This window comes from Sus scrofa, chromosome 10 (genome assembly GCF_000003025.6).
Source record: "Sus scrofa isolate TJ Tabasco breed Duroc chromosome 10, Sscrofa11.1, whole genome shotgun sequence".
In the NCBI taxonomy this organism is placed as follows: domain Eukaryota; kingdom Metazoa; phylum Chordata; class Mammalia; order Artiodactyla; family Suidae; genus Sus; species Sus scrofa.
Genome location: NC_010452.4, coordinates 65,449,974 through 65,474,573, shown reverse-complemented (window position 1 = coordinate 65,474,573; position 24,600 = coordinate 65,449,974). Strand labels below are relative to the sequence as shown.

The 24,600-nt window shown below is 43.0% G+C and overlaps 1 long non-coding RNA gene across 1 annotated transcript in view; it reads left to right on the top strand.

The window, feature by feature from the left end:
• The window catches only part of LOC110255724, a 28,416-nt gene continuing 8,294 nt past the window's right edge, over nt 4,479–24,600 (top strand). Inside the window, exons 1-3 of the long non-coding RNA XR_002336435.1 lie at nt 4,479–5,145; nt 15,452–15,518; nt 22,112–22,171. This is a non-coding gene — a long non-coding RNA (uncharacterized LOC110255724). The remainder of the gene's footprint in view (nt 5,146–15,451; nt 15,519–22,111; nt 22,172–24,600) is intronic.

Below are 24,600 nucleotides of genomic sequence, written 5' to 3'. Positions count from 1 at the left end.
CAAGACGGGGCGTTCAGACAGCAGAAAGTCGATCTCTCATAAAATCAGGACGGTGCACCAGACTTTCCTGTGTCTTGAACAGTCAACCCTCAGAAGCGTCCACTCCTCTTTGCTCCCTCCGTCTATGGTACCCAGCCTTTTCCTGATTACAGCTTGCTTTCTATTCATTGCTTTCCTAGAATCTAGCCCAGAGCCTGGCACTTTAGAGTAGGAATTCCATACATACTTGTGTGTGATTGAACAGAAGAGTAAGTTCCCGAGCGTCTGAAAATTGCAAAGGGAGCTCTGCCTAAAATGACAGGATCCACGTCCCCGAAAAGAAATCCCTCCCCACCGAGAATCGCCACATCCACATCCTGGATTACTTACCCCTCCGGGAAGTGATTATCACAAGTTCCCGCGGGACAATCTTCCGTTCCCATACCGTCAAAGAGCTAAGGACAGACTCCAACCTCTGCAGGTCTCCAGTGCTAGGCTGAAAGGATGAAATTGCCCTTTCTGGGACTAGAAAGGTCTGATGTGAGGGATTCCATACTGCACAGTTTAAACCCCTCAATCCTAGGAAGCTGTCTCTAGGTGGAGACCAACTGCCTGGACCACATTTTTGTACTGTTTCATTCTAACCGCTACAAAGCAGTACTTTCTTAAAGGGGGGGGTGGGGATAGAATAGAGTTGGTTCTTACCCTTTTTAACACAAAAACATTTTTCCTTGTGCCATAATTGTAGTGCAAGTTCAGTACCTCATGGGTTTAAAAAAGTATACAGGAAAGTAAGAAAGAGAGAGAAAAAAAGAAGGAAGGAAGGAAGGAAGGAAGGAAGGAAGGAAGAAAAGAAGAAAGAAAGAAAGAAAGAAAGAAAGAAAGAAAGAAAGAAAGAAAGAAAGAAAGAAAGAAAGGAAGGAAGGAAGGAAGGAAGGTTAAATTTTTTTTGCTTGTTTTTTAGGGCCGCACCTGTGGCATATGGAGGTTCCCAGGCTAGGGGTGTAATTGGAGCTGCAGCTGCTGGCTTGCACCACAGCCACAGCAACACCAGATCCCAGTCGCATCTTCAACCTACACCACAGCTCACAGATCCTTAACCCACTGAGCCAGGGCCGGGGATCGAACCCTCATCCTACATGGATGCTCGTCGGGTTTGTTACTGCTGAGCCACAAGAGAAATTGGAGAATTTTCAATACTTAAAGTCTGAGCACCTCGAGACATTTGAATACTTGGATTTCATCTTTTTCCTCTGCTAAAGCTCTAAAATGAATATACTGAATATACCACTGTGGTCCAGATTTTTCTTTAGAAATTACAATATGCTCTTCTATTACACACTTCCCCGTTAACTTACATTGGCTGAAAGTATCCTTTCCAGTGGCTCGACCATAATTCCTCATTTTCCTATTACAATTTATTTAGATCATCTTTGTTCTACCTGGTCTTATGAACACCAGTGCCCTCAACATCTTCATGTTGTCGGGGAAACAAAACTTTACTTCTAGCCTTTTGGAGTATCCAGCTGGGCACGAGAAGATGGATTAACAGAAGCGCCAACAGGGGAGCCCCCACAGGAAAACAAATACCAAAGAAGTAGCAAAACTTTAGTGATGACTACTAGGTCGGAGGATGAGAGGGAATTATGGAAAAGTAACTAAAGCACGTGGGCAGACCAAAAGAAGATAAGAGTTATTTAAACCAGGTCTGTCTGGACAGAATTCTCTGTCCTCTGACCCCACCCCTATCTCTGGTGATAAGGGCCCCTTATCTCTGGGGAGAGGGGCAGCTCGGCTGTCACGTGGGAGGTTTCTCTCCTGCTTGGTTTCTTCAGGTGCCTGCCGCTCAAAATAATCCTACGGCTAAAGTAGCATTTTTGGGGGTGGCAAATCCTGGCTCCATCAATGTATACGTAATTTTATTCCTTATGCTAGATTCTCAGAAATGGAATCACGGTGTCACAATAAAGGTTATTTTTAAAGGCCTTGACACATACAAAGCAATATTTTCAACCGAAGAATAGGCTATTTAGCATTCGCCTTTTTTGAGAGGGTCCTTTATGTGACATGGCCCCCTTTGCTGCTTTCTCAGAATTAGAGGATGAAGGCACTTTCACCTCTCCTTTGCTGAGGAGCTGCTGTCTCTTCTGCAGTGGGACACAGCAGGTCTCAGGATCAGACTTTACCGGTTTCCTGGAAACGGCGTTGAGAACACATTTCCATTGCCTTTGGTAATAGGGATTTATCTCCCATGATTAATTCAGCACGTACACGCCGCATTTTAGGTGATGACTTTCAACCTCTCTTCTCCCCCACAAGCTAAGAAAGATCTAAAATGCTTCCAATTTGTCTTGGCCTCTGGTGAAAGCCCTAATGAACACTGAACAGTCCCCAGGCCTTGGGGATTTAGGAGAGGCGTCAGAACTAAATCCGGGGCCACGCGGATTTATCAGCAGATTTATCAGCAGAGCCCTCCCCTTCGATCCTCCTCCCGTCCGAGGGGAGGGGGCGGGACTCCGCACTTCCTAGCAACCGCGCGCCGTCCCCTGATTGGCTGGTCGCCGCGCGGCCGCCATTTTCAAACCCCGGAAGATGGCGGCGGCGGCGGCGGCGCCCTCCTGACAGGAACCCCGCTCCGGGCCGCAGCGGTCGGGCGCCGTGCGGCTCCCTGCCGGCCTCCCGGGCAGCCGGCCACCGCGCTTCCCTCCCCGCGCCATGGAGTCCGAGCCGGCGAACCAGGAGCAGAGCCGGCCGCGGAGGCGAAGCCGCCGGGCCTCGGGGCTCAGCGCGGCGGCGCCGCGGAGCTGTTGGCGGACACCCCCGGGCCGGGGCCGGACGGCAGGTGAGCGCAGGGCCGGCGGCGCCTGGGGACCCGGCGTCGGGGCGAGCGGGGGGAGGGCAGGGCCGGGCGGCTTACGCTCCCTCCTCTCCTCCGCCCCCTCCCCGGCCTTCCTTCTCCTCTCTTTCCCCCGCCGCCGCCTCTCCTCCCTCCTCCGCTTCTTTTCGTCCCCCTCCCGTACTGACCTCCCTCCAGGATTTCCCCTTCCTCGTCCTCGTCCCTCCTCTTCTCCCCCTCCTCCCTCCCCCTCCCTGTCCCCCTCCCCCCTCCCTGTCCCCCTCCCCCTCCTCCCTCCAGGATTTCCCCTTCCTCGTCCTTGTCCCCCTCCTCCCTCCCCTTCCCTGTCCCCCTCCCCCTCCTCCCTCCCCCTGTCCCGCCCCCTTCCCTGTCCCCCTCCCCCTCCTCCCTCCCCCTGTCCCGCCCCCTTCCCTGTCCCCCTCCCCTCCTCCCTCCAGGATTTCCCCTCCTCGTCCTCCTCCCTCCTCTTCCCCCTCCTCCCCGCCCTCCTCCACTTCTTATCGCCCCCTCCCTCTCCCCTCCTCCCTCCTGTATCTTCCCTCCCTCCCCCCTCCCCCCTCCTCTTCCCGTCGGGTCTCCCCTCGTATTTCCCCTTCCTTGTCCTCTCCCCCCACCACCGCCCACCTCCTCCCTTCACCGCCCCCAGGTCCGCCCGCACACCCTGCAGGTGGCAGGTTTCGGGCTGGCTTTGGGACGCTTCCGGAAGGCCAGCGTGGAGCTGCGGGATCGGGGGGGGGGGGGGGGTTGTCACTGGAGCCGGGCGACGTCTAACACACACCAGGCTTCCCGCCTAAAAGCCAGCCTTAAACGGAGAGTGTTGCCGAGGCCAGAGTCCCTGTTCCGGGGCCTGCCCGTCGGTGGTCAGAGCGCCGCTCAGGGCTCCAGCCTCCTGGGTGAAGCGACCCAGAAGGACGGACGCCGGCTTTTTAGCTGCTGACCCATTTCCCGTTGGGTCCGGTGTGTCTGCAAAGGGAGGACGCGAGCCGGCGGCTTCCGAGGCCGCGTCGGGAGGCGATGCTGCTCCAGCTCGGCGGCGGAGCTGCGAGAGGAGGTGGCGGGCTGCAGGGCTTGCTCGTTCATCGCTGGGGTTGTGTCCTGAGCCGTCCGGGGTGACACTGGCACCCACTTCTGCGAGTTGGAACGTCAGTGAGGTTAGGCCACAGAGAGCTCTCAGCAAATGCTACCTGTTATTCGTCGGTTCTCTAAGAGTAATTCCACATCCGCTCCATCTTTTCAGAAGTTCCTACGGTCCGCTCACGTTATTATTTCAGGTACACTATAGGACCTTACATAATTTACATTCCAGTCCTGCCTGGATGTGCCAATCCCTTTTTGAGAGAAAGGAAAACACCTAAATAACAAGGCATTTATAAACTCATTGTACGTTGCCATGCGGAGAGCTAGACGTTTTCATGAGATAATTGCTTTTTTTTTTTTTTTTTTTTTTTTTTTTCTTTTTGCCTTTTCTAGGGCCGCACCCGCAGGCGTTGGGAGGTTCCCAGGCTAGGGGTCTAATTGGAGCTACAGCTACAGCTACAGCAACGCCAGATCTGAGCCACGTCTGCAACCTACACCACAACTCACGGCAACGCCAGATCCTTAACCCACTGAGCGAGGCCAGGGATCAAACCCGCAACCTCTTGATTCTTAGAGTCGTTAACCACTGAGCCATGATGGGAACTCCCGGATAATTGCTTTATATTTTGAAGTTTAGGATAGTCCTTGCCTGAAACCTTTATACCGATTACAGGCTGTGTGTAAGAAGTAGTAAAAGAGCAGAGAGGCTGAGAAATCGGAGTATCAGGAAAGCCTGGTTAAGGGAGAAAGGAACATAGAATTTCAAAAACCTGTAGCAGAGGTGGTGTTAAATTCATTCTGCATGCATTCAGTGATGCTTTTGAGCCGCTGCCTTGTGCCAGCATTATTGTAGAAACAGGGATTCTGGTGAACAGATGGAGTAAGTCCCTGCTCTCACGAAGCTTAAGTTCTGGTTGGAGATGAAATCAGTAATGAAATAAATACTAAAACATCAGGTGGGCATACAGTGAAGAGACCTAAGGCCTGGTAGGGGGATAGAGACAAGGAGAGAGCGATGCTGCTCTTTTTTAAAAGATCGCAAGGAAAAGTCTCTCTCCTGATGGTACTGCCATTTAATCAGAAATCTGGAGAAATTAAGGAACTAAGCCATGTGACTGTTTGGAGAAAAAGGCAGTAAACGCAGAAGCTTTGAATTAGAGTCCTATTTGGTATGTTCAAGGACTGCAGGGAAGCCAGGATGACTGGAGTGGAGTGAAATAAAGGGGAGAAAGGTAGGCGATGTGGTCGAGGGGTGACTGGGGCCAGGTCCGGTAGTACGAGAAGACCGCGCAAAAAGGGGCTTTAACCTCGAATCCGTGATGGGGAAGCAGAAGGAAATGATGTGATCTATATTGCAAAAGAATCCTTGCTTATGTGTGGCAAGGACACAAATTGAGGAAACCAGTTAACAGGTTATCACATTTGAGCCATCTGAGTGCTAGACGTGGTGGAAAATATTCTTTTTAGAATGTGTTTTGAAAATACAGCTGACAGGATTTGCAGATGGATTAAATATGGAGTTGAGAGAAATAGAGGAATGAAGAATGAGTCCACGGTTTTTGGTCTGAGCACCAGAAGGTTGGGTTTCCATGTTCCCTGAAAGGAAAGACCAGGGGGGGAAGTTTGCTTTGGGATATATTCTGAGATACTGCTAAGGAATTCATCACATTTTTTTTTCCTTTTTCTTTTTTTCTTTTTTCTCTTTTTAAAAAAACTTTTATTGAAGCATAACGGTCAAATGAAAGAGTGCATGCATCGTATTTTGCTTGGTGAAATTTCATAAAGTGAACACATCTGTGTCACCAGGGATAACTCGGGTTAGCAGCAAATAGATTGAAGTCATAGCACTGGGAAGTCATCTAGGTAGTGAGTCTAAATGAAGAAGAGCTTGGGGATCAAACCCTGAGGCCCCCCCAGCCCTCCCATCTAGGTCAGGGTAATGAGGATGCTTAGGAGCAGCTGGTGAAGCAAGAAAGAACCAAGTGAGATCAGTGTCCAGGAGGCAAACTGAAGAAAGAATTTTTTTTTTAATTTTTTTTCCACTGTACAGCATGGGGACCAAGTTACACGTACATGTATACATACTTTTTTCTCCCATTGTCATGTTGCGATATAAGCATCTAGACATAGTTCCTAGTGCTACACAGCAGGACCTCATTGTAAATCCATTGCAAGAGCAATAGTTTGCATCCATTAGCCCCAAGCTCCCGATCCCTCCCACTCCCTCCCCCGCCCCCTTTGCAACTGCAAGTCTATTCTCCAAGACCATGATTTTCTTTTCTGTGGAAAGGTTCATTTGTACTGTGTATTAGATTCCAGATAGAAGTGATATCATGTGGTATTTGTCTTTCTCTTTCTGACTTACTTCACTCTGGATGAGTCTCTAGTTCAATCCATGTTGCTGCAAATGGCATTATGTCATTTTTTATGGCTGAGTAGTATTCCATTGTGTATATATACCACATCTTCCTAATCCAATCATCTGTCGATGGACATTTGAGTTGTTTCCATGTCTTGGCTGTTGTGAATAGTGCTGCAGTGAACATGCAGGTGCATGTGTCTTTTTTAAGGAAAGTTTTGCCCAGATATATGCCCAAGAGTGGGACTGCTAGGTCATGTGGTAGTTCTATATATAGATTTCTAAGGCACCTCCATACTGTTCTCCATAGTGGTTGTACCAGCTTACATTCCCACCAACAGTGCAGGAGGTTCTCTTTTCTCTACACCCCTTCCCACACTTGCTGTTTGTGGACTTATGAATGATGGCCATTCTGACTGGTGTGAGGTGGTATCTCGTGGTAGTTTTGATTTGCATTTCTCCAATAATCAGGGATGTTGAGCTTTTTTCATGTGCTTGTTGACCATCTGTATATCTTCCTCGGAGAAATGTCTATTCATGTTTTTTGCCCATTTTTCCATTGGGTGGTTGGCTTTTTTGCTGTTGAGTTGTATAAGTTGTTTATATATTCTAGAGATTAAGCCCTTGTCAGTTGCATCATTTGAAACTATTTTCTCCCATTCTGTAAGTGGTCTTTTTGGTTTCCTTTGCTGTGCAAAAGCTTGTCAGTTTGATTAGTCCCATTGGTTTATTTTTGTTCTCTGTTGCTTTGGGAGACTGACCTGAGAAAATATTCATAAGGTTTATGTCAGAGAATGTTTTGCATATGTTCTCTTCCAGGAGTTTTTTGTGTGTGTGTGTGAAATTTTATTTTTATTTTTTATAGATTAAAATGCATACATTTAAACACAATTGCATTCACACAGATTATTATATCATGGATCTTAAGAAACAGATTAAGTTACTCCCACTGGAGAAGTGGAATGGAAAATATGCTGAGACAAATAGGAAATTTATTCTATACTTTATCCCATTTTTATGGCTTCTCTTCTAGGAGTTTTATGGTGTCTTGTCTTATATTTATAAGTCAAGAAAAGACATGGTGGGAGTTCCGTCGTGGCGCAGTGGTTAACGAATCCGACTAGGAACCATGAGGTTGCAGGTTTGATCCCTGGACTTGCTCAGTGGGTTGAGGATCTGGCTGTGGTGTAGGTCGCAGACGCGGCTTGGATCCTGCATTGCTATGGCTGTGGCGTAGGCCGGCAGCTACAGCTCTGATTAGACCCCTAGCCTGGGAACCTCCATATGCCGCAGGAAGCAGCCCTAGAAAAGGCAAAAAGACAAAAAAAGAAAGAAAGAAAGGACATGGTGAACTATGTGGAATGTTACGATGAGGGAGACTGGAGACTTCGGTTCAGTAAGGAATGAAAGACCATTGCAGCTGGAGAGGAGCAAGTTGATCTTAGTTTCCATCAGACAGTTAAATAATGAATTTAGAATGTTTGGAGCTGGTTGAGAAGAGGACGAGGTATGATTTATTCAGGAAATATGTGTCAGACACTAGGAATATGGAGACGGAAAATACTGCCCTTACTCTGCAGGAGCTTATAATGGTATAGGGAAGAAAGTCAGTAATTATTATAGTGTATGGTACCAGTTATCATAGTGGTTATACACAGGATGCCATAGAGGCAAATAAAAGGAACCCCTCTCCTGCCTGGAGAAAACAGGAAATGATCCCCTGTTGTAATCCCTGAGTCTTGGAGGAGCCCTGTAGAGAGGGATAGAAATAGGTGCTGTCAGGACAGGGCAGTATGTTCAAAAGGCCTTCCTTATGCAAGTGAGCACAGTGAGTTCCTAGTTCACGGATGGCTCACTGTGGAGGGAGAGGACTGAGAGGGAGAGAGAGGAGGAAGTGCTGAGAGGTTATACAGAATGAAGAAGGAAGAGCTGCATCACCAGGGGTCTTGCATGCCTTGTCAAAAAATCACGGGAAAACGATTCCCCCCCAAAAGTGCTCATAAAATTTCAGATTTGTGAGCCTCTGCAGTCCACCTATGGATACCAAATTAAAAATCCCACAAGAGATCATTTGGTTCCCTTTAAGGGAATTTAACTTTGGGGTGGACTGTTATTCAAAACATTTTTTAAACTAAGTGCACATAAACACAGATCAAGCCTTGATAACCCAGGATTGTCATTATTATCACTGTTTATATTAACAGTTGCTGAAAATAAAAGAATGCACCCATTAACTCCTAAGGTTCTCTGCTCCCACACCAAAATGACTGCACTTTTGGAGTTGCCTGGTAGTCTAGTGGTTAATATTCGACACTTTCTCCTCTGCAGCCCTGGCTCAGTCTCTGGTCTGGGAACTGAGACCCACAGCAAGCCAGTGCATACTGCAGCCAAAAAAAAAAAGGGGGAGACTGCACTTTTTAACCATTTTAATTGAGATATAATTTGCATGTCATAACATTTACCCATTATATGATTCAGTGATTATTAGTAAGTTTATGACACAATCCACTGTCAGAACATTTATACCCCAATATCCTCTCAAGTTTGTTTGCATTCACTCCTTGCCCCAACCCCCGGCCTAGGCAGCCACTGATCTGCTTTCCATGTCTAAAAATTTCTATTTCTGGACATCTCATATAAATAGAATCATGTAATATGTAATCTTTTGGCTCTGCATGTTTTGAAGTTAATCCATATTATGGCATGCATCAATATTTCATTCTGGTTTTTTTAAACATTTTTAAATTAAGATGGGTAAACAATGGCTATTATTTATTTATTTATTTATTTGGCTATACCCTTGGCATGTGGAAGTTCCTGGGCCAGGGGCTGAACCCTAACCATAGCAGTGACAACACCAAATCCTTAATCGCTAGGCCACCGGGGAACTCCCTATTTCATTCCATTTTATTGCTAGATAATATTCCATTGTATGAAATGAATATTCCACATTTTCTTCTATTTACCAGTTGTTGGAGATTTGAACTGTTTCCAGTTTGGCTGTCATGGGTAATGCTGCTGGGAGCATTGACATACGTTACACACAAGTCTGTGTGTGAACACGTTTTCATTTCTCATGGGTGGATTCCTAGAACTGGCATTGCTGGGTCATAGGGTAAGCCTGTGTTTAACTTTTTTAAGGAATTGCCAGACTGTTTTCCAAAGGTTAGTAGTTTTTTTTGGGGGGGGGGTGTCTTTTTTTCTTTTTTTTTTTTTTTTTTGCCATTTCTTGGGCCACTCTTGAGGCATATGGAGGTTCCCAGGCTAGGGGTCCAATCGGAGCTGTAGCCGCCAGCCTACACCACAGCAACATGGGATCCAAGCCTCGCCTGCGACCTACACCACAGCTCACGGCAACGCCGATCCGTAACCCACTGAGCAAGGCCAGGGATCGAACCCGCAACCTCATGGTTCCTAGTCAGATTCGTTAACCACTGTGCCATGACAGGAACTCCCAAATGTTAGTAGACTTTTCATGATGTATGCTTTTAGATATTGTTCCCTTCCTTCACTGTTACTTGCTGCTGATGGTATCCCTGTACCTCTCTCCAGAATTTGATGCTGTGGGCAAGGCGTCCTGGCAAGTCTATTGGAAATGCATAACGTAAAGGTGCCAAATGATCGTCTGAGTGTCAGTGTAGGATGTTGTGATGTCTGGAATGCGTGTTTGCACACTGGCTTCTAGATGCTCCCTGTGTTCTAGACTAGAGATGTTCCAAGAGGCGTCTGCTATTTGGGTCTCTCAGATACAGGTGAGGAAACTCCAGTTTGATAGAGGAGATAGTCTCCATGATTACCAGCTCCACCAGACTCTCCGGGGGGGTGGCGGGGGACGGGACAGGTCCTTAGTGGCAGAGATGCTCGGCAGTCAGAACCACAGGCAGACACCATGGATGCAACTACAGACTCTCATACTAAGGGAAGTCAGTCAGAGAGAAAGCTAAATACCATATGGTGTCACTTACATGTGGAATCTAAAATATGGCACAAATGAACCTATCGACAGAACAGAAACAGACTCAAGGGCACACAGAACAGACTTGTGGTTGGCAAGGGGGAGGGGGAGGGAGAGGGATGGACTGGGGTTGGGGTTAGTAGATGCAAACTGTTCCATTTAGAAGGGATGGCCAGTGAGGTCCTGCTGTACAGCACAGGGAGCTATATCCAGTCACTTGGGATAGGACGTGATGGAAGATAATATCAGAAAAGGAATCTATGTATATGTATGACTGGGTCATTTTGCTGCACATCAGAAACTGGCACAATGTTGTATATTAACTATAGTGTAATTAAAAAAAACAATAGGTGATGTCTACTACATCAGATATTACACCCAAGTTATTCGTTTCTCTAATAATTATCATTGTTTTTGCCTGATATGCAAAGCAGTCAAGAACCTGAGTAGTTCAGACCCCAAATAGAAACAAGTGTTGACCATAAAGAATCATTGGCATCATTCTTCCTACCGTCATGGCACCCTTGGCATTTACAGATTAACATTTTCAATTTTAGTTGCTTGTGAGTTATGTATAATAGTTTGTAATTAGGCTAAGAAATATCTTTGGAGTTCCCGTCGTGGCGCAGTGGTTAATGAATCTGACTAGGAGCCAGGAGGTTGCAGGTTCCATCCCTGCCCTTGCTCAGTGGGTTAACGATCGTGTGCTGTGGTGTAGGTCGCAGACGCGGCTCGGATCCTGCATTGCTGTGGCTCTGGAGTAGGCTGGCAGCTACAGCTCCCATTAGACCCCTAGCCTGGGAACCTCCATGTGCCGCAGGAGCGGCCCGAGAAATGGCAAAAAGACAAAAATAAAAATAAAAAATAAAGAAATGTCTTTGAATTGCACCCAACAGCTACATTTCAATACTACTGCCTTTTCTTGTTTTCACGTAGGAAGTAATTCTTGTTAACAGTCTGAGGCATCCCCCAAAATTTTCAGTTATACTTTGTCATATTTCAAGTGTCCCTATGCCTCGAGTCTTCTTTCTTGCTAGTGGCAGTGACCTGCTCTGCTATACTCCTGTCATTAGTCCTTCTATTTTGCTTGCTTAAAAATTTTGGTTGTTTTCATTGTAAAGCGCTGAGTATCTTTTGATAAGCCAGTATCATTTTTCTAGTTTATTTTCCTTTTTAATTAGAAGAGTCATGTCACTTCCATTGTCTGATACACCTTATGAAAATGTTATTGAGCTGTTTTTCTACCGTTTATAATTCCAGTTCAGCTCTAATTACCTGTGTGGTAGAGGAGGGCAGTGACCTAAGTCATAAGCTCTGAAAATATAACTTGGCTTAAGAATGAATTAACAGGATCAGTTTCCTTTTGAACATCAACTTTACCATTGTTAACTATGCTTTGTTTAGACTAGATGTAGTTTAGTGTAGCAATAATCTATGGAATTCAAAAACACACCAGATGATGCAAAAGGAAGTATGTTAGAGGCCAAGGAATAATCACATGGGGTTAATAGGAAACTCAGTTTAATACACCAAGCCAGCTCCTTCAAGTACCAGCTTATTTTATGCCTTAAATTCTGTAACTATTTGGGTATATGAAAAAAAAGACTGGAGAAAAATTCTTGAGAAGATGAGGGACCATCACTTCTTATTTCAGCTTTGAACTCCCATGTAAATGGACTGTACTGGGTATCTTCTAGAAAGGCTACTTTTAATGTTTTCTGAAGTCAAAATTTTTTCCCACAAGGATTTAAAATAGCTCTTACATTTTGAGTCTGACCCCTGTTAAAAAATGACTATATGTCTTTCCAAGATTTTTGAAAGTTGGCACTGACTCACATGCTTTCTGGGTACAATTTGTTTTTTTGGGTTCCTGTTTTCCATGGGTATTCAAGATAAATAAGTACTTGTTATTGAAATGGGAAAAAATAGCATTACTGTAAAGCCGATTACAGCTAGAGCTAAAAAGAATCTTGCCATCCAATTGGAAATACTTTGTTAACCTGTTTAAAATTCCTACGAGCTAATTCTTTCCAGCTTTTAAACATCTAATTCATTCCAAAGTCAATACGGACAGTTCTAGGGAATCAAGAAATGAGTAGCTCTGGTTTTGTGTTCTCCGCAATGTTTGTCTTACACCTGAAAGGAAATGGTTTTTGACTGTTTTAAGTGCCATTGTGATGACTACTTTGTGACGAATATTGGTATTAGATTAAAAAATAATCTTCTGAGAAATTATAATTACTACTTCTCAACCCAGTCCCCACCGATGGCTCTTTGAACTATGTAGTATGTAAGCAGTGTTTTTAAAGTGTGACCTGTGGACTCATAAGGTATGAAGGTCCTGTTTTCCCTGTAATTTTTTTGGCATTTTCTTTTAATATTGTATGTATACTATAATATGATATGTATTCTTTGGTCATATGAATTATAATTTATTTCAGATGTCTTCGTGTTTTATCAAAAATTATGCTATTTTCTTCATTCTTTCTTGACTTTTCTGCAGTAGCAAGAAAAATCATCAGTTCTTTAAGTTATTTTGCTCCACTACAGAGGCCCTCAAATAAATTTTTTTTTTTTTTTTTTTTTTTTGTCTTTTTGTCATTTCTTGGTCCGCTCCTGCGCATATGGAGTTTCCCAGGCTAGGGGTCTAACCGGAGCTGTAGCCACCAGCCTACGCCACAGCTACAGCCACACAGGATCCGAGCCGCGTCTGCAACCTACACCACAGCTCACGGCAACACCAGATCTTTAACCCACTGAGCAAGGCCAGGGACCGAACCCGCAACCTCATGGTTCCTAGTCGGATTCGTTAACCACTGCGCCACGACGGGAACTCTCAAATAAATTTTTGAGCTCCAAATAATTATTTAGGAAATGTTTGCTTTAAATAGCTTAAGATCTTTCTGCGTCTGTTTCTAGTTATTATTAGTGGCATCCTCTTTCTCCATGCCAGGAAGCGTAACAGTTCCTGAGCAGGCGTGGGGAAGAAGAGGAAGCTCCTCCTGCCTACCGTTTTGTGCGGGCGGGCCCTCCTGCTCTGCTGCTCCTCTCTAACCTTGCTGTGTCCCTCCGTCCCTGACCATCTGCTGTGAGCAGTGTTGGAGCTGCCTCTTCACGGGTCTTCCCGACCAGTCTTGCCTGTTCCAGGCCATCCTTCTTGTTACTTAGAATGCAGTTGCGGACGCTGCCATACATATTCAGGATCAAGTCCATCCTCTCTAAGGGTTGTGTGTCAGGCCTTTTATCATGACCCAGCCCTTCTTTATTTCTTGTTATACTCAAACATAGCAACTACTTGCAGTTTCCTGAATATAATTCATTGCACTACCCCTTAACATGTACTATTCCCTTGCCCACAGAACCTTCCTGGCTCTTCTATGCTTTGCTCATTGTGGTCTCTCTTTGATTCAGCTTTAATATTACTTAACCGTTCATTCTTTTGTGACGCTCTTTTGCTAGCCTTTCTCTTCTTACAGCTGTTTTCCCTTGTGTTCCTTGTCAAAAAGTAAGTAAATGTCTGCTTTATATTTAGTTTAGAAAACTTGTGTTTAAGTTTGTAAATTTTTGTAGAAATAACTGTCGTCTCTGGTGTTTTGTAACTTATAGTGACCTTGAGGGTCAAGGGTGAGAGACAGAATATACAAAGGACAATGGCCTGATAACCCAGGAAACCAAGCAATAACTTCTGTAATAATTGGCCCCAAATGGCCAGGACTTGATCCGTAACTATCACCTTCCCTAAATTTTGTCCCTGCTTCCAACTTAAAACCAGATAGAGCAAATAAATACCGTAGGATGCCGCGGTGCTGGTTAGCCTGCCTGCAGCTTCCCCCTGCCAGCAGCCTCCTGTCTGGGCACACCTGCAGCCCTCCCTCTTCTCCATTCCTCAGCCTGCCTTTGGGGCTGCCTGGCCACAGGTGATGGTGAGCAGCTGCCTTGCTCTTGCCGGCTCTGAATAAGCAGCCTTTGTTCTTCTCACAAGTGTAGTTTAAAGCTTTACTTCCTGTGCTATGTTTTGTGATTTTCCTACGTGTTTTTTAAACATAGATGTTTATGTTTTATAAAGGTGAAGACATGCTTATAAGCAGATTTATAAGACGTGTTTATAGGATTCTCTTGCTTTGTTTCTTTACATTGAATGGCAAGATGACACAGAAGAAAAATGTGTCATTTTAGTAGTAAAGAACAAAATCCTAGTCAAATTTCAATCTTCATTGAAACCTCCGCCTCAGATATAGTTATTCAAAGCTTTTCATTTTGGTTTATTAAACCATAATTTTTTAAAAAATCAGTACATGGAAGAGATTTAAACATGAAATAGAAAATAAATGCATTTGGGTTTTGTTAATTATCTAAGTATTCTTTTATTCTTGCTTTTAAAATATTAGGCATGAGGAGTTCCCATCGTGGCTCAGCGGAAACAAATCTGACTAGCATCCATGAGGATTCAGGTTCCATCCCTGGCCTCGCTCAGTGGCTTAAGGATCTGGCATTGCCATGAGCTGTGGTGTAGGTTGCAGGCGAGGCTCAGGTTCTGCATTGCTGTGGCTGTGGTGTAGGTTAGCAGCTACAATTCTGATTTGACCTGTAGCCTGGGAACCTCCATATGTCATAGGTGTGGCCCTAAAAAGACCAAAAAAAAAAAAAATTTAAGCATGAATGCTAAATTTTATCAAGTACTTTTCGCATCGTTTACTGTTTTTTAAGCTATTAGTGCAATATATTAATAAATATATTTCATATTATTGAGCTGTGTATATGTTTCTAAAATGAACTCTGGTGAATTATTTTTTTTAATATTTTAATTTATTCACTGATTTTGTTAAGGCTCTTTTACTTTTGTAAAGTTTTGGAGGTCCCTAGTGGCTCTTCAGGTTAAGGATCTGGTGGTGTCAACTGCTATGGCTCTGGTTACATTCGTGGCATGGTTCAGTCCCTGGCCTGGGAATTTCTGCTTGCCGTGGGCACAGCCCCCCCCCCAAAAAAAAGATTGCTGAATTCTCCACTTTTGTAAAGTTTCTTAAAATGACTAGAACTTATACCCTGTTTGGTGTTTTGTGTGTGTGTTATGTACACCTCCCTCTTATTTCTACAACTGAATGACTGCTAAGGCTACTTTGAGCAGCTTTGAAACTATGAAAAAAGATAGCTTTTTATCTGCCTAGTGCTTTATTTTACTGAAGTTACTCTCGCTGTATTTATTGTTTGAATTTTCTGTTAACAGATACTCCCTTCGGAGAGGTAGCTCCTTCACATTTTTAACACCTGGCCCCCATTGGGACTTAACTTTGGTGAGTAGAGACCTGGGTTTTTATTTCAAGACATTAGGTAGAATTCCTGGGTTGTCTTTCAGGCTGGTGAATAGCTCAGTTGTCTGAAAGTCTTGAAGTAGAGATCTGTCACCATCTTTGGCAACCTGATATAATTTTTTTCTGCCAACAAACTGAAAGAGTTTTTATTTCAGTTACATTTAAAATGTATTTTGAAAAGTATCAGATCTGTTTATCTTTATGCAGTTCTTTCTCTTATTCCTACCAGTGTTAAAATTAAGAGAATATATTATGAAATGTGAAGCTATTTTGATGCACATACTCTAACAATTTTTTTCTTGGTTGAAAAACATAAAACTGATGGTAGATAATATATATAATGAATGAATGATTTCTGCTATAAATCATCTTAATATAGAAGTCTGCTTCATTATTTTCAGAATGAGACTTTACAGAGGCATCTAATCTTGTGCAAAGTGACACCAGAAAATTGGAGGGTTTTGGTAATTAAAACTTATTACTTCCTGATACTCCTATAAATAAAGTATGTACAAATAGAGCATAATTCTTATGCTTTTCTTATTTGGAGGAAATAGCAAAAATGATTCTGCTGGTTGGCCAAACTTGTGTGCACGTGTTGATGATGTGCGATGGGTTCAGCAATGCATATTTCATTTGTATTCTATTCTGTTGTATTTAATTTCTGTGTCTGGGATTCCTGTTTGAGATTTCTGTACCCTTAACATTTGCATACATTAATTCCTCAGTAAAGTATTCCTAGCACAGTCTCCTGATTTTAATGCAGTTCCACATTTTCCTTTGAGATGTCTTTCACCTTTATCCCTTTCCCTTACTAGTTGAAGAACCTAAATTTAAACAGAAAAACTTTATCAGAGAAGTGTCTCTAAATATGATTTTGCAAGCCTACCAGCAAAAAAAAAAAAAACAAATATTTTTTTTCCTTTTTTGGCCACCCTGAGGCATACGGAGTTTCTGGGCCAGGGATCAAATTCTAACCGGAGCTGTGACCTGCACCACTTAACCCACTGTGCCAGGGCCGGGGATCAAACCTGCATTCCTGCTGCTGCAGAAACCCTGTCGATCCCATGTGCCACTGGGGGAACTCCCAGCGAAAATATTTGGAGCAGTACCCCTGATGCGTTTATTTTAATTTTTAGGTATCTACCAAAGATACACTGTTCGTATCTCAAAGAACAATATTCACCTAGGGTGAGGTTACTGGTGTAGCCACAAATGTATATTTCAACTAACCAAAATAATTTCACAGTTGGGGGCTGGCTTCCAAATTGGACCTGATTAGATTGTCATTGTCTTTCACTCATTTAAAAATGTGAGTGATGATGAGCTTATCATCTGTATATTAAATTTTAGTAAAGTTTATTTTAGGGATTAAGAAATGCATAAAAGTGAAGCTCTAACATTTTCCTCCTGTATTCCAGGGAAGATATTTTGCATATCCTCTGGGATAAACGGATCTAACTTGGGAAAACACTTTTGTAGAGGTTTCTATAGCAAAAGAAACATCTCATGGTTCATGTATTAAAACCTTTGGGAGTTCCTGCCGTGGCACCACGACAGGGTCAGTGTTGTCTCTGCAACATCAGGACACAGGTTCAATCCCCAGCCTGGTACCCTTGGTTAAAGGATCCTGCATTGCTATGGGGTGGCCAAAAAGGAAAAAAAAAAAAACTTTTGGAATGTAATTAAAGAATACTAAGAAGGGGATTTATAACTCTAAATACCTAGGTTAGGAAAGAAAAAGAACAAAAATTAAGCATCTAATTCAGGTGAGAAAAAAACAATAGAGTAAACCAAAAAAAAAAAAAAAAATAGGAGAAGTAAGAGTAGAAAAAGTAAAATCAGCAGCCTGGCAAGATTCTTGGCAAACCAGGGATAGAACAGAACTTCCATATCCTGAGACCTACCACAGACAGTATAGGTAATGATAAAATGTTAGAGACATTCCCTTTAAATTGAGAAAAAAGCATGCTGTCATCGTGTTCGTTCAGCATTGTACCAGTGCTCCGAGCCAACCCAGTAAAGCAGGAAGACCAAGATACACAGATTAGAAAGGAAGAGACAGCATGATTTCACTGTCTCCATAGAATATACAAGAGGGTATCAAGAGCAGCTATTAAACTAAGAGTTTGAGCAAGGCTATAAAAATTATTCTAAAAAAATCGACAGAATGTATATATATTAGTAGTAAATAATTAAATACAATTTTTAAAGATGCTTTTATTGACATAAAAAAATTTAACTAGGAATAAATCTATGAAAAGCTCTGTGAGACTTTTATGGGAAAAATCGGAAAGCACTAGTAACATTAAACACCTAATTAAATGAACAGCTCTACCATTTCCTGCAAGGAAAGGCTCAAGAGCATAAAAAATGTCCATTCTCTCCAAATTAATTCATACATTCAATGCAGTTCTGATAGAAACCTCACTAGAGTATAATACATCTCATTCTACAATTCTTACAAGGAAGTAGAAGACACACAACAGCAAAAGTAGAGTACACACAGGGAGAATATGACTTACTCCAAAAGTACAGAAATTACACGGCATAAAAAGGGTGCAGGTATGGCTCAGTAGACCAATGGAATAAAACGGAGACCCCAGAAGCCAACTCCCGTGTATAATGGCCTTACTGTCTCCTAGGCATTGTGAAGGAAGCACACTCTCAACATGGGGTTAATAAGTCCTAGATGGATTGAACAGAAAATGTGAAAAGCAAAATTTGAAAATATTTTAAAGAAAGCAGTAGAATTTAAAAAATCTGTTAAATTTCGTCATACATATGCCCACATGTGTATACAGTTTCATATACTCTGGAAGTGTGGCCCCGCACGTGCTTTTTTACCTTCAGCACCGTCTTTTTGTGGTGGTTTCCTCTCCCTTTCCTCTCTTCTCCCTGTGTAAGTTCTTCCTCCCCCAACTTCCACTCTGACCCACGTCACGAGCACTGTACATACCCTCTACCCTTGGCTCTTAGGGTTATTGACACACAGCCTCAAAGGATATTTGCTAGTTTGCTTTTCAAAATTAGAATCATGTTGCATCCTCTCACTTTCAATGTGTAGGTGTCCCTAGAAGTGAAGTGGGTCTCTTGAAGACAGCATATATATGGGTCTTGTTTTTGTATCCATTCAGCCAGTCAGTCTATGTCTTTCTGGTTGGGGCATTTAGTCCATTAACATTTAAGGTAATTATTGATATGTACGTTCTTATTGCCATTTTATTAATTGCTTTGTATTTATTTTTGCTGCTCTTTTTTCTTTCCTTCTTCTCTTGTTCTTTTCTGCCTAGAGAAGTTTCTTTAGTATTTGTTGTAAGGCTGGTTTAGTGTTGCTGAATTCTCTCAGCTTTTGCTTATCTGTGAAGGTTTTGATTTCTCCTTCAAATCTGAATGAGAGCCTTGCTGGGTAGAGTAATCTTGGTTGGAGGTTTTTTCCTTTCATCATTCCCTTCTGGCCTGCAGAGTTTCTGCTGAAAAATCTGCTGATAACCTTGGGGTTCCCTTGTATGTTATTTGTTTCTTTTCCCTAGCTGCTTTCAAGATTTTCTCTTTGTCTTTAGTTTTGGTCAGTTTGATTAATATGTGTCTTGGGGTGTTCCTCCTTGGGTTTATTTTATATGGTACTCGTTGTGCTTCCTGGATTTGAGTGAGTGGTTCCTTTCCCATGTGAGGCAAGTTTTCGGCTATTATCTCTTGGAATATTTTTTCTGTCCCCTTCTCTCTCTCTCTTCTCCTTCTGGCACCCCTATAATACGGATGTTGGTGCGTTTAACGTTGTCCCAGAGTTCCCTGAGACTCTCTTCATTTGTTTTCAATCTTTTTTCTCTTTTCTGTTCCCGATCCGTAATTTCCACTAATCCTCCACCTTGCTTATTCGTTCTTCTGCCTGCTGTCTTCTGCTGTTAGCTGCTTCTGGTGAATTTTTTATTTCAGTTATTGTATTTTGCATCTCTTCTTGTTTAAGTTTATATCTTGTATCTCTTTGCTCAGTGTTTCCTGTAAGTTATCCATCTTTGCCTCCAGTTTATTTCCAATGTCTTGCATCATCTTCAGCATCGACAGTCTAAAGTCTTTTTCCTGGAGGCTGAGAATCTCCTCATGGCTTAGCTGATTTTCTGGGGGTTTTCCTTTCTCCCTCATCTGAGTTATAGTTCTCTGTCTTTTCATTTTTATAAATTTTTGGTGTGGTGACCTTTTTATAGATAATAGAGTTGTAGCCTCTCTTATTTCTGGTGTCTCCTCCCCTTGTGGCTGAAGTGAGTATGGGGGGCTTGTTGTAGGTTTCCTGATGGGAGGGGCTGATGCCTGCCCACTGGCGGTGGAGTGGATTCTAATCCCTCTGGTGGGTGGGGCTTAGTCTCTGGATGGGATTAGAGGCGGCTGTGTGCCTGAAGGGTCTTTAGGCAGCCTGTTTCCTGAGGGGCGGGGCTGTGAGCCCACCTGGGTTGTTGTTTGCCCTGGGGCTTCTCAGCACTGGCTGACGGGTGGGGCCAGATTTTCCCAAAAGGACCCCCTCCAGAGAAAGGCAGGCTGTTGAATATTCCCAAGAGCTTTGCTTTCAATGTCCTTCCCTCAGAACAAGCCACGTTCACCCCTGTTTTCCCAGGTTGTCCTCCAAGAACTGCAGTCAGGTTTGACCCAGTTCTATGGAGACTTTGCTTTGCCCTGGACCCAGCACACGTGAAAGTCTGTGTGCGCCTTTTAAGAATGGGGTCTCCGTTTCCCCCAGTCCAGTGGAGCTCCTGCGCACAAGCCCCACTGGCCTTCAATGCCAGATGCTCCAGGGGCTCTTTCTCCCAGGGCCAGGTCCCCGCATGTGAGGGTTTGATGTGGGACTCAGAACTCTCACGCCTGTAGGTGAGTCTCTGTGAACCAGTTAGTTTCCAGTCTATGGAGCTTCCCACCCAGGAGGTATGGGGTTGTTTATATCGTGAAATCACCCCTCCTACCTCTTGATGTGTCCTCCTCTTTTTCTTCTGGAGTAGGCTATCTTTCTTAAGGTTTCTGGTCCATTTGGTGAAGAATGCTCAGTCTTTTGTTGTGAATTTTGTTGTTTTTAGGAGAATAGTTGAGCTCCAGTCCTTCTGTTCCGCCATCTTAATCCCGTCTCCAAATTAGGGTCATGTTAATGAGACTTTCCTGCATCTTCTGGATATAACCTTAGGATCAGTAAAGGTTTCTTCAGTTCTGTCACCTCTGATTTATATGTTTGTTCATGTCTTGTATCATTTTCTTAATGTCTTTTAGCTAAAATTGAAATAGTACTTTATAGGTTTGCTCTGCCTCTTTGAGCATTTCCTTCTGAGGTGACGTCATTCCTTGTAGAGCTATTATTCTTCCCCTCACTCTCTTTCTCTCAGAGTTGTTTGTGTAGGATTTGACTTGGAGGATTTTTCTGTTCATTTATTATTATTATTATTTTTTATTGTCTTTGCTAGGGTGCACCCTCAGCATATGGAGGTTCCCAGGCTAGGGGTCTAATCAGAGCTGTAGCCACCGGCCTACGCCAGAGCCACAGCAACGCCAGATCAGAGCTGCATCTGCGACCTACACCACAGCTCACGGCAACACCGGATCCTTAACCCACTGAGTGAGGCCAGGGATTGAATCTGCAACCTCATGGTTCCTAGTCAGATTCATTAACCACTGAGCCACGACGGAACTCCTCTGTTCACTTTAATGTGAATTAGTTTTCCTGGTCTTTCACAAAGAGGCTTGGTTCAGGTGGCCTTTCTCACTTCATGAAGTTCCCTCTGCTGTTGTCTTCATGACAGCTTGCTTCTGAGATAGACATCCAGGCTCCGTGTATCCCCCCCTTCTGACTCTTCTTTCCTTTCTCTGTTGTCCGCTTCCTGCTCCGTGCTGACTCGCCTCCCACCAGGTTCTCTGGGGGCAGGGGGGCGGGGGGGAGGTTCTTGAAGGGGAGTCCCTGCTGGTCAGGTTTGACAGTTCACAAGAGCTAGGCTGTATCACAAGTAATCTGAAAAGTTTTCTTGAGATAGAAGAGAAGAAACATTGTTTAAGGACCAGAAATGAAAGCTGTACCTTCAGTTTTTGTCACTATTGGCACCAGTGGTGCTGAATGAAGGTGGTGGATGCTTACTGGAAGGTACTCCAGGTGTGGGCATATTCATCTTCCAGCTGGTAAATCCTGCTTCAGGCAACAAATCTTAATTACTGGGGCCATGAGTAAAGGATAGTTTTTTCCTACTGAACCCCCCAACAGGATAAATAAAATGTGTTCCGTTTTTAAAAAAACATATTGCCTTTATATATAAAACATATTTACTTTTTCTCTAACAAAAGTAAATGTAGAATTAACTTACATAAGAGTTCTGTTATGGAAAACTTGAGATAAGTTTTTTTTTAATGGGGCAAAATCACTTCACAAGAGATCATTTCGTCAGAGGGGGCTTTTAGAAAGTATGACGTCATAGGTGCCGGAGATAATTTGTGACCATCCCTCCTAAACAGCCTAATTTTAAAGGGGACTTTTCTAGTTGTATGTGGTCTTGGTTTATGGAGTACCACGCATTCCTTCCATGTAAGAATGAAATCTTTTCTTTTCACAGAAAAGGAAAAGAAGAGCAAAAGATGATGATGTCGTAAGCCTTAGCAGCCTTGATCTGAAGGTAAGCCTTACTACTCTGGCGAAGGAGAAGGCACTTAGGAACACGCAGATACCGTTTTATTTCTTGCACTACAAGGAGGGCGAGTGCTGGGGGTTTTCTTTGGGGTTCTTAGCGCTTCGCATTTTTTAAATGTAAAACTGAATAATACTGGCTCTTGCAGATAGTTTGCCTTCTTTGTTAAGAATGAGCAGAAGATTCCCGTGGGCAGTGGTACGAATGATAGGCATGAGTGCGAGTTCGGTCCTGCCTTGCTCAGTGTTAACGATCGCGTTGCGTGAGCTTGGTGTAGGCAGACCGGTCGATCCGCATGCTGTGCTCTGCGTAGCGTGCTACAGCTCCGATTCACCTAGCCTGAACCATATGCCGGAGCCCAAAAAACAAAAAAAAAAAAAAAAAAAAAAAAAAAATGAGCAGAAAATCTCCCGCAAAACAATGTTGGCCAATAGTGGTGTCTCAGACTCCCCTGCCTGCAGAGACCAGGCCTGTGGTTTGTGCACAGAAGGGAGAGGGGCGGAGGGCACCGCACCGCTGCTGCTGTGCTCCAGCCCACTGCTGGAGGCGGGATTGTCCACATCTGGGCTCTGTGGAATCTCCTAAATTTTAAATGTGGGATTTTTTTTCTAAAAAATCATGAAGACCAAACAACTTGTCTAGAGGCCAGATGTGGCCCAGGGGTTTCTGGAGTGTGACACATGATAAACTAAAGCTCAATGCACACGTCAAAACAATTATGTATATTCTTCTGTAAAGTTGTAGTTAAGTCCAAAAATCTGGTATCTTTGGAATTATTTCATTTTTTGTCAGTTGGCAAGTTTTACAGAACCATGTTAGTTTTAAGAAATCTTTTTAAAAAGATTGTTACGAAAAGTTATACATTTTAAGTGAGATTTTTAAAAAAGTTTGACACACATTTAATGATGACAGCCTCTGCTTATTTTTAACAATAAGCTATCTTCTAAAAATTAAATTTTTATAGGTCTGCTCATCAAAAGTTGAGCAAATCTGGCAAGCCAGATTTTTTGGAGGGTGTGTACATAATGTCTTTATAGAAGAATTTAGGCTTTTTGCAAAACAACTTTAGTTGCATTTTCTTAAATCTTGTTTTCAAAGAAAGAAAAAGGTGTTGTGGTTAAATTGAGCCTCTATCATTCCTCTTTATTAACTGGACTACTTCTGTAAAGAGAAACTTCCCTTCATCAACCATCTGGTTACGCCAAGGTACTGATTTATAATAAAGGCAGGCCAGTACTTGATTCCTTCCTTTTACTAGTTTTCAAAAATTATGGATTTTCTTCATTTGAATTCTCTAAAAGTAAGTAATGATTTTTTTCTCTTTTGATATGTTACGAACTCATGGATGTGGACACATTTGATATGCCTCGATCCACTTTAATTATTAGTTTTACTGTGCTCGCATTATCCCGTCTTTGACCATGGTTGCTGCCTCAAGGTGGCACCTTTGTCCTTTGCTCCCCAAGCTTTAAGATGTAGCTGACATAGGACATTGTGTAAATTTAAGTGTGCAGCGTGTTGATTTCCTGTGTCCTTTTGTCACGGCTCTTGCCTCAGCTCTAGAAGCTGAATAAATAGCCTCCTTTTCTTCCTGGATGACAAGTTATTCCAGACCTACCTACTTTTTTTTTTCTCTTGTCCACACCTGGAATCAGTCATTTCCAAAAGCCCTAGTTTTAGAGGCTAAAATCGGGGCACGAGGAGCACTTGTTGCTACTAATCAATCATTGTTTCTAGGCCTTTTAATGGGCAGAGCTAGAAAACATAGATACTTTTAGATAACTAACTATGAGTTTATATTGCGATTTTTAAAGTCAGTGCTAAAGGGTCTTTTTCTTAATCTCCTTAATCTTAACAATCTAGATCTTTTTCAACTATACCAACAATCTGGGTTCTATGAGACAAAATTACTCTCGATTTACTCATGAGTTAGTTTTTTTCTATGTGTAATTATGCCAATGCACTTTTTTATTTGCAAGATTTAAGAATTACTCCTTTTTAAATTTTTCTTAGAATTGTGTAACAAAATTGTATACAGTTTTAAAGTCAGCTCTGCAAGATTCTTGTTTCTATCCCTGGCTCCTCTCCTACTTCTTTCTTCTGTACAAAATGTTTTTGGTTTCTTTCACCAATTTTATGGTTTATTCTTCCACTTTTTAAAGTCATAAGCAGTTGCATGTATGTTTATGTATCCCACTTTTTTGATAAACAGTAGCATACTGTCTTTCATTACATGTTCTATTTTTACACTCTTTTTGGTTTTGCTTGTATGTTTTGCTATATCTTTCAGTATTTGGAAGATTCATGGTTTTGTTCTGTCGGTTGTCTTTATGGGATGCCTTCAGTCCCCTCTCTTTGGCTGCAGTAAATTTGTTCATTCCCGTGAGCGTTATTTTAATCAACTAGCACCTCTTCTT